Here is a 9,994-nt window from a genome sequence, read left to right on the forward strand (position 1 = left end):
TGAGAAGGCGAGAAGCTCTCTAGGGGCACCTGGATGGCTTGGTCAATTGAACATCCAAGGTTATGATTTTGGCTCAGGTCATGATCTCAGGGTCCTGGGATCAAGCCCTACACATTGGGCTCCATGCTCAGTGGGGAATCTACTGACGATTATCTCTCTCTCTCTCTCCCTCTGCTCTCCCCCCCTCACACGCATACTCTCTCTCTCTCTCAAAATAAAAAAAAATAAATCTTTATTAAGAAGAAGAAGAAGAAGAAGAAGAAGAAGAAGAAGAAGAAGAAGAAAGAAGAAGAAGAAGAAAGAAGAAGAAGAAGAAAGAAGAAGAAGAAGAAGAAGAAGAAGAAGAAGAAGAAGAAGATCTCTAGCTGCCAGGCTTGTGGATGCTACCAGCTGAGCTTTAGGTCCCCAGTCTAGTCTTTGGCTGGGAAGACCTCCAAGAACTTGGGCCTTCGTTGTAGTGTCTTCAGACTGGTTGAGATGAGGGATGAGGTCTTGTCCTTGGGCTGCCCTCCCTCTGTGGCATCCAGGAGTTGCTTGATGTAACAGAAGGTGCCAAGAAACATGGTTTATATGCCGAAGAGGGGCCAATAAAGAACTTCCTTCATGATAAACCTTATCCCGTAGCAGTGCATATCCTAGGAAATGGAGTATGTGCCATCATGAGTTGCCTTCACTGTCAAACAACCAATGAAGTCCAGTAGACTCACCTTGACCAAGCCAAAGGTTCTGCAGGCCACCTTGATCTTCTTGGCAGACTTATGGGAGAGGGAGAATTAATACCTAGTCTTTTGCATCAAGACAGGGATGTAGTTATTAGCATCCCTTAAGGACTTCTAGGCTTTCAATGTTCTCCCCCAATAGGTAGGACCCCACGTGATGGACACTGCCATTTCTGCTCCTTCTGAAGGACCATGAACATTGTCTTGTCCATCAGGGTTTGGAAATACTCCTCTGTCTTTACGGTTCATGCTGTCTTCCTCCAGCAGGAAGAGGGATTGTCTGCCAGCATCAGGCTGTCCCAGACTTGGAAGGAGACCCTCAAGACTGTGTCATGATGCCCTTCTGCACACTCTGGTAGGCAGTGCTTACCCTACAGAGCTGAGCCTCAGAGCCCCAGACTGGGCTCCAGCAGTGGCTACAGGGTCACCACCAAGGTGCTCACTTCCACACACCTGGAGAGGGACTTAAGATAGTAAAAGTTGAGGAACTTCATGGCATATTCCATCCTCCTTCAGCTGGAGTGCCTTGTACCACCCCCCACAGCCTCCTAATGTCCTTATGGTTCTGCCTCTGGGAAACATTTCCTCCATCTTGATGTCTGGGAGAGATTGTGTAATCCTGGAGGAGGAGAGAAAAAAGAAAAAGAATGCATTAAGTAGGATTCCATTTATCAAAAGTTCAAAAGTGGGCAAAAAGAAGCTACTCTCTGTAGTAAGGCATACACAGCTGGCAATGCAAGAAAATGTGCATCACACGTGTCAGAGTGGTGGCTGTGCCTTTAAGGGCCATCGTTTAGCATGGGCACGCAGAAACTTCTCCACTGTTATCTGTTATTGACCTGGGCGGTGGTTGTACAGAACATTGTTTTAAAATTCTTTTTTTAAAAAGATGTTATTTATTTATTTGACAGAATGAGAGAGAGCACAAGCAGAGAGAGCACAAGCCTCCCTCTGGCAGGCAGAGGGAGAGGGAGAAGGAGGCTCCCAGTAGACTAGGGACCTCATCCCCACCCCAACTCAGGGCTCCATCCCAGGACCCTGCGATCATGACTTGAGCTGAAGGCAGACGCTTAACTAACTGAGCCACCAGGTGCCCCTGCTTTAAAATTCTTTAAACCTGGGATAATAATTCTTTTGTAAGCCATAGTCTTTAAATGATGACCTACAGACCAAATCCAGCCCTCTGCCTTTTTTATAATAAAATTTATTGGAATACAACCACATAAATTATGTGCTTTAGTGCTACAGACAGACTAGAAATGTTTTGACAAAGACTGTATGTCCTGCAAAGCCAGAAATATTTACTGTCTGGACCAGAAGAATTTATAAAACATGTGCATAGTTTCAACCAGAGGCTGTTTAATTTTTTTAATTTATTTTAATTTATTTTTAAAGATTGTATTTATTTATTTGAGAGAGAGCATGAATGGGGAGGAGAGGCAGAGGGAGAAGCAGACTTCCCACTGAGCAGGGAGCCTGACATGGGGTTCAATCCCTGGATGTAACAGGAGGTACCAAGGGACACCTGAAATCAGGACCTGAGATGAAGACAGATGCCTAATCAACTGTGCCACCCAGGCTCCGCAAGCAGAGGTTGTTTCAAACCCTGCATATAAATTGAGTGCACTCTTCTGTATGGATGACATATTTCTCATTTTTTTAAAAGCAGAAAAAGATGAAAAATGAATGGGATTAGTTCCTAATATGGTTACTATTTATTCATTAGTTTATACAATCTTTGTTTGGAAGATCTCCTCTGAGAATCTGATTCAAGGATTATTTGGTGTCATTAACTAAAACTCATTATGCTAGTTCATGTAGAGGGAGCTTTAGTGCCGACAAACAAGGCCCCAAGGAACCCAGTTGAACTTCAGGATTGGGAATATCAACTCCAGGCGGTTTCCCTCCGTTTCTCCTCCTCTCTCCTGGTCACCACCACCTCCCTGGCCTCCCATCTTTGCACTGTCCCCAAGTGGTGATTTAACCCCACGTCTTGTTAGTCTTCTAGCTTGTCCTTCACAGATCATTTGTTCAGCCCCTATGTCCAAATCCAGAAGAGACAACCTTCCCGCCTCAACTCCAAATTCCTGGGACAAGTGCAATGTCTTCCAATTTAGGTTACATTCACCAGGATCCAGTTCACAGGGGGTCTAGTTTGTAGTAATGGGCAGGTAGGAGTGGTGCTTCTGGCCTGTGGGAACAGAAGCATTCCTAAGAAGGGATTGTGTCTTGGGGGAATGATTTCACACATCTAACAAAATAAGAGAGGAACAGGGATGGACATTGTACAGGGCTGGGGGTGGGGCAATAAACAATAGGGGGTGAGTAATCGATGTTGAAATATATAGGATCCCTTTAAAATGTGTATAGGGATTAATTTGCATCCAGTATTAAAAGTATAAATACTTTTTTTAAAAAAAAGATTTTATTTATTTATTCATGAGAGAAGCAGAGAGAGAGGCAGAGACACAGGCAGAGGGAGAAGCAGGCTCCCCGTGGGGACTAGACCCCAGGACTCCAGGATCACGCCCTGAGCCAAAGGCAGATGCTCAACCGCTGAGCCACTTTGGTGTCCCTATAAATACTTTTAAGCCCTTGAAATAGGCTAAATTTGGGGACAGGATGGAAGAGAATGGTGAGATGTCAGCAAAACAAAAAACAAGCAAACAAAAAAACTCCACAAAACCTCCAAACAGAAACAGCTGAGAAGGAAAGGCAAAAGCTAACAATGCCATTGAAGAATAGGATTGATTTGCAAACGAGCACAGGAGAGTGTACACACTAACATGATTCTTACACCAAAATAGTGGTCCTAGGAGGTGAGCATTTATGATTAACATGCTGGAAACCAGAATTATTGAACTCTTACTGCAGTACGTGCCCCAGGCTCTTTACACATGCAAAGCAGAAGTTGGCGGTGACTCTACCTCCTACTTAAAGATGCAAATGAAATTCCCCAGCAGTGGGGTGGGTGTGGTGTACTTTTCCCAAGCTCCTCTAGCTGAGATCCTGCAGCAGGGCATAATGGGTGCCTTTGATGGCTCTCCCAGGACTCCTCAGGGGAGAACAGAAGTAACCTTACAGTAAATCGGGGGTTAGAACATATTCTGTAGGCAATGGACTAGGTTTCCATTATCCTCTATTAGATATCTGTGGCAGTGGACATCACTTTGGATAAAGTTTAAAATACAGGATACGTGCCCAGAAGTAGAATGCCTCCTTAAAATGTCTGGATATTTCTAAAGGCTTTGGATATATATATATAGCCAAATTCGTTCCAAAAGCTTGTAGCAAGTCATACTGTCCTTGGTGGTGCAGAGGGCTCCTGGCTTCTCAGCATCCTTGCTGGTACTGGAGATGAATTTCTGCAAGCCGACAAGTAGAAAATACTACCTCGCTTTAGTTTGTGTTGAATTACTTTTGGTGACAGATCTAGGTAGGTAGGTAGGTAAAGTTCTAAACTTTAAAAGGTGAAAGTTTTCCACAACTGAGAGCAGTTGAAAGAATATGCCACAGAGTCCACCTACCCCAAAAAAGCCCCAAAGGAGAGTTTCAACGGTGCTGTGAGCAAAAATAGTGTTGCTGGAATAACAATGTTCATGGACCATTTATTTAGATAAATAACTTCTCATGTTTATGTTTTAGGAAAGGAAGAGAGCATATTTTCAATTGGATTAAAGTGAGTCCTAAATAAGCTAATATGTGCAAAAAGTGGCCCATAATAGGAGACCAGAGTGGTAATATGAGCTTTTAAAAAGTCACATAATTTTATCGCTTCTCGGCCTTTTGGCTAAGATCAAGTGTAAAAAGTCACATAATTTTATGTATTTATTTTTATTTTTTATTTTAAATAATCACACCCAGAGTGGGGCTCAAACTCACAACCCTGAGATCAAGAGTTGCGCACTCCACTGACCGAGCCACCCCAGGCCCTCTCAAAGTCACACCATTTTAAAGACACACTTCAAGTATATCCTGTATTAGCAAATATGGAAAATATAATAAAGGTTAAGTTGAGGAAGTAGTAGTTATGAAAAATACTCATAACCCTCCAACCCCCTGAGGCCAAGCAAGTTTTCTACCATCATGGGGAAGCAAACAATCTGTATGTGTTCTAACTGGATCTACCGTGAGATGTTTACAAAGGTAACCACGTTCGTTCAAACCAGTTGACCCACTTTGTGCATGCATATAATTTCTAGATACTGCTAGCAAAAACCTAGGAAGTCATAGTACAGTCCATGACTGTCATACGGAAAATGCCATAAACACTATGTTTAAAAGAACAGAACAGGGCACTGACTGGCCGGATAGATTTCTAAGTAGATACACTTACCAAAGCAAATTAGTATTAGATACAAAATAGAGTTCTATAAATATATACCTAAGGGAATTCCAAATTAAAAAATTGTTTCATACCCAAGTGTAGTTTCTATGTATTTTTTTATTTTAAAAAATATTGTTTATTTATTTGAGGGAGAAGAGAGAAAGAGCACTTGTGCACCGATGGAAGGAGAGGCAGAAGGAGAAGTGGGGAGCTGGAGGCGATGATGCTGGGCCTTGATCCCAGGACCCAGAGATCATGACCTGAGCCGAAGGCAGCCGCTGAACTGACTGAGCCACCCAAGTGTCCCCTAAGTACAATTTTTTAAAAACTTTTTATTTTGAAATAATCATAGATTCACGAGAGGTTGTAGGAAAAAAAAACAAAAACAAAAACAGAGAGCTTCAGAGAAATTTGTCCAGCCTCTTCCAGTGGTAACATCTAGAGTATGGTGTCAAAACCAGGAAACTGACTGCACATATGATCCACAGAGCTTATTCAGATGTCACCAATTTTATAAGCACTCCTCTGTGTGTGTAGGTCTGTGCAATTTTATCGCAGGTGTAGCTTCATGTAACCACCACCGTACAATTAAGATACAGACTTGGGGCGGCTGGGGGGCCCAGTCTGTTAAGCATTTGCCTTCTGCTCAGGTCATGATCCCAGGGTCCTGGAATAGAGCCCCTGCTGGGGGTGGGGAGTCCTGCCTCTCCCTCACCCTCTGCCTCTGCTCCCCCTGCTAGTGCTCTCTTTCTCTGTCAAAAAAATAAATAAATTTAGGGCAGCCCCTAAATTTTGGCTCAGCCAAATGGGCTCAGCAGTTTAGCACCTGCCTTCAGCCCAGGGCCTGATTCTGGAGACCCAGGATCGAGTCCCACATCGGGCTCCCTGCATGGAGCCTGCTTCTCCCTCTGCCTGTGTCTCTGCCTCTCTCTCTCTCTCTCTCTCTCTCTCTCTCTCTGTCATCCATGAATAAATAAATAAAATCTTTTTTTAAAAAAAATAAAATTTTTAAAAATCTTAAAAAAAAAAAAAAAAAGACACAGACCTGTTCCATCACCACACAGCTGTCTCATGTTTCCCTTTTATATCCTCCCAACTCCCAGCCTTAACCCCTGGCAACCACTAGTCTGTTCTTATCTATAATTTTGTTATTTCGAGAATGTTCTATAAATGAAATCATACAATATGTAACTCTGAGTTTGGCTTTCTTTCATTCAGACTAACTCCCTAGGCCCCTGCTGCTGTGTGTATCAACAGTTGGTGCCTGGCTATTGCTGAGCTCTCTTCCACCACATGGAGGCACGGGAGTTTGTTTTACCCATTGAAGGACACCTGGGCTGTTTCCAGTTTGCGGCTACCAAGAATAAAGCCACGACAGACACTTGTGTACAGGTTTTGCGTGAACTTATTTCTTGGGATAAATGGAAAAAAGCACAATTGCTGGGACATACAGGAAGGGCGTGTTTAGTTCCCTAAGAAACTGAGAAATTGGACGCCTGGTGGCTCAGTCAGTTGAGCATCTGCCTTCAGCTCAGGTCCTGATCCCCGGGTCCTGGGAGGGAGCCCCAAATAAATAGATAACATCTTTAAAAAGAAGAAGAAGAAGAAGAAGAAGAAGAAGAAGAAGAAGAAGAAGAAGAAGAAGAAGAAGAAGAAGAAGAAGAAAGAAACAGACAAATTATTTTCCAGAGTAGCTGGCCCATTTTGCATTCCTATCCAGTGACTCTATATCCTTGCCAGCATTTCGTGTTATCAGTATGTTTTATTTTAGTGATTCTGCTTAAGTTTGTCAGGATATCTCATTGTGATTTTAATTTGTATTCCCATAAAAGCTCATAATATTGAACATCTTTTTGTGTGCGTTGTCATTTGTATATGCTTTGCAGGGAAATATCTGTTTATTTTCTAATTGGATTGTTTGGCTTTTTAATAAATTCATCATTTGTATATGCTTTCCAGTAAAATATCTGTTTATCTTCTAACTAGATTGTTTCGGTTTTTTGAGAACTTCTTATACTAGATGTAAGTCCTTTGTTAGATACGTGGTTTGCAAGCATTTTCCTCCAATCCATAGCTTGCCTTCTTCCTCTCTTCCACAAAGCAAATCTTTTTAATTTTGATGAGGTCTAATTTATCAATTTTTTCCCTTTTATGGATTGTATTTTCAGTGTCAAGTCTAAAAACTCATCATCTAATCTTAGATTCCATAAATCTCCTCCTATTTTTCTAGGAGGAGTTTTTAGTTTACATGGTACATTTTTAATAGTTTTTAGATTTACATGGTACATTTATTTTTTTTAATTTTTTAAAGATTTTATTTATTTATTCATGAGAGACACAGAGAGAGAGGCAGAGACACAGGCAGAGGGAGAAGCAGGCTCCATGCAAGGGGCCCGACGCAGGACTCAATCCCAGGTCTCCAGAATCACGCCCTGAGCTGAAGGCAGACCACTGAGCCACCCAGGCGTCCCTACATGGTACATTTAAATTTAAATTCAAACCCTCTAGCACCATACACCAAGCACACCACTGTCCAGGCAGCCACCTCTCCAGCCATACACCCTCCTTCCCTGGTATTGAAACATTGCCATCTGTGAAACAGATGAAGGGACAGGTGTGCTGGGGGTTGCTGGCTCGTGAGGCAGATAACTGACTATTTGCTTAAGGATCTAAAAGTAGCTTCAGAGGAATAGTCATTATTTTGATGTTTTAAACAGGAGAGTCTGCCCAAGGTTCTCTGATAGAGTCATTGGTTTTGAACTTTTTTTTGAACTCTTTTTACAATAGGAAGCAAGAACACTCATAGTTGGAGATCTTGCAAAATAAGAGAATGGTAGATCGGCCACCCACTCCCCATAATCAACCAAAATAAACCAAATTTCAACCCCAAAGGAGAGGTTGAATGCCTTTGCCCATGTGGCTCGGGAACCCCACCTATTTTGAAAACACTGAAATTATGAGAGAGCAGCAGGACTGATCTTCTTGCCAAAAGTTGCATCAAAAACTAGTATTAAAAAAATTAGAATGACTTGAGGACAGGCAAAGGGAAAAGTATAATTTTTGACTGAAATGTTCTTGAGAACGAAAGAACCAGCAGATTCCAGGAGATGGTCCTCTGACAGTTTAGTTGTTGCAAGAAGACATCCCCACTTTCCCACCTACCTCGCCCCCCCGACCCCCCACAGAGTTGGGCCTGGTGACACCACACGGCAACAGGCTTGAGCACAAGTGCAAACAGCTGCACCAGGCTGCTGTGGCTGGTGGACCTTCCCCGGAGACAAAGGTCAACCTCCACCCTCCTGGGCAGGGGCAGGGTCTTACGTCCATCCGTGGGCTGCCTAGGAGTCAAGTGACAAAAACAGACAAGTGGAGATTTCTAGAAGAATTTCATTCTGAGACAACTTTGTATAATCTTGAGAGTGAAAGATTAACCCAGTAGCGTTATGAAAGCAATCACCTTCATTTATTCATGTGGGCATTTGCTGATTCATTCATTTATTCAGTAGGTGCATCCTTGTTCCATTGCTGTTCTGGGCACTGGGTTTACAGTGATGAGCCAGGCAGAGGAGAGGCCCCAGGCCACAAACGGCCATCTAGAGCAGAACTGACTAGCAGAAATATAATGTGAGCCAGAAATGTGAGACACATGGAATTTTATTTTATTTTATTTTATTTTATTTTATTTTATTTTATTTTATTTTATTTTATTTTATTTTTGACACATGGAATTTTAAATTCCCTTCTAGCCACATTTTAAAAAGTATTAAAGAAAGAAGAAAAAAAAAAAAAAAAGAAAGAAAGGGGCAGCCCCGGTGGCGCAGTGGTTTAGCACCGCCTGCAGCTTGGGGTGTGATCCTGGAGACCTGGGATCGAGTCCCACATCGGGCTCCTGGCATGGAGCCTGCTTCTCCCTCTGCCTCTCTGCCTGCCTCTCTCTCTCTCTCTCTCTCTCTCTCTGCCTCTGAATAAATAAAAAAAAAAAGAAAGAGGAAACTGATTATAATTATATATTTTGTTTGACCCAATATATCCAAGAGTTTGTCAATGTAAAAATTCCTGATAAGGTATCTTACTTGCCTTTTCTTAAACTAAGTCTTCTATATCTGGCATCTATCTCAAGGTTTCAAGGCAGGTTTCAAGTGTTTGGTAACCACACATGGTTTGTGGCTACAGTTCCAGATGCCACAATTTACACTGTGTACAAAGAAACTTATTTTATTTTTAAAAGACATGTTTATGAGCATATCCACAGGAGAATACATTGTAGTATATATTCATACACATACTAAATAGCAGCAAAAAAGTTAATGAACTAGAGCTTCACATATCAAGCTGATGGACCTCTCAATGCTGAATAGAAAGAATAGTTGCTGTAGGATGCTTATCCTATTCTATTCACATTCAGAATATATAAAATTAAATAATACATTTAGAAATACATGCATACTTTTTTTTAAAGATTTTATTTATTTGTTTACTCATGTGAGACACACACAGAGAGAAGCAGAGACACAGGCAGAGGGAGCAGCAGGCTTGATATGGGACTTGATCCCAGGACCCCAGGATCACAACCTAGCCGAAGGCAGACGCTCAACCACTAAGCCACCCAGGTGCCCCCATGCATACGTATTAAAAATATAATATAAAGAAATGCCTGGGAATGATACATCCTAAATTAAGGGTAAGCTAAATTCAGAGAGAAAGAAATGGGAGTGGTGGCAATATGTTATTACTTCAGCTTGGGGTGGGTACATGCATGTTTTCTGTAGCACCTTTTACCCCTTTACAAATGTCTTAAATGTTTCATAGCAAATTCCTTAGAAATGTGGAAAAACATCTTGCTATTATTATCTTTTAATTTGAGAACAAGAGAGACAGAGAGCACAAGCAGGGAGGAGGGGCAAAGGGAGAGGGAGAAACAGGCTCCCCACTGAGCAGGGACCCCCCC

The 9,994-nt window shown here is 42.1% G+C and overlaps 2 pseudogenes; one reads left to right on the forward strand and one right to left on the reverse strand.

Moving 5' to 3' along the window:
* Positions 1 to 410: 410 nt before the first annotated feature.
* On the reverse strand, positions 411 to 1,225 carry LOC144313006 (lipid transferase CIDEC-like; annotated as a pseudogene).
* Positions 1,226 to 4,489: 3,264 nt separating this feature from the next.
* On the forward strand, positions 4,490 to 4,601 carry LOC144289579 (U2 spliceosomal RNA; annotated as a pseudogene).
* Positions 4,602 to 9,994: the final 5,393 nt, after the last annotated feature.

This window comes from Canis aureus, chromosome 1, assembly GCF_053574225.1.
Source record: "Canis aureus isolate CA01 chromosome 1, VMU_Caureus_v.1.0, whole genome shotgun sequence".
Classification (NCBI taxonomy): domain Eukaryota; kingdom Metazoa; phylum Chordata; class Mammalia; order Carnivora; family Canidae; genus Canis; species Canis aureus.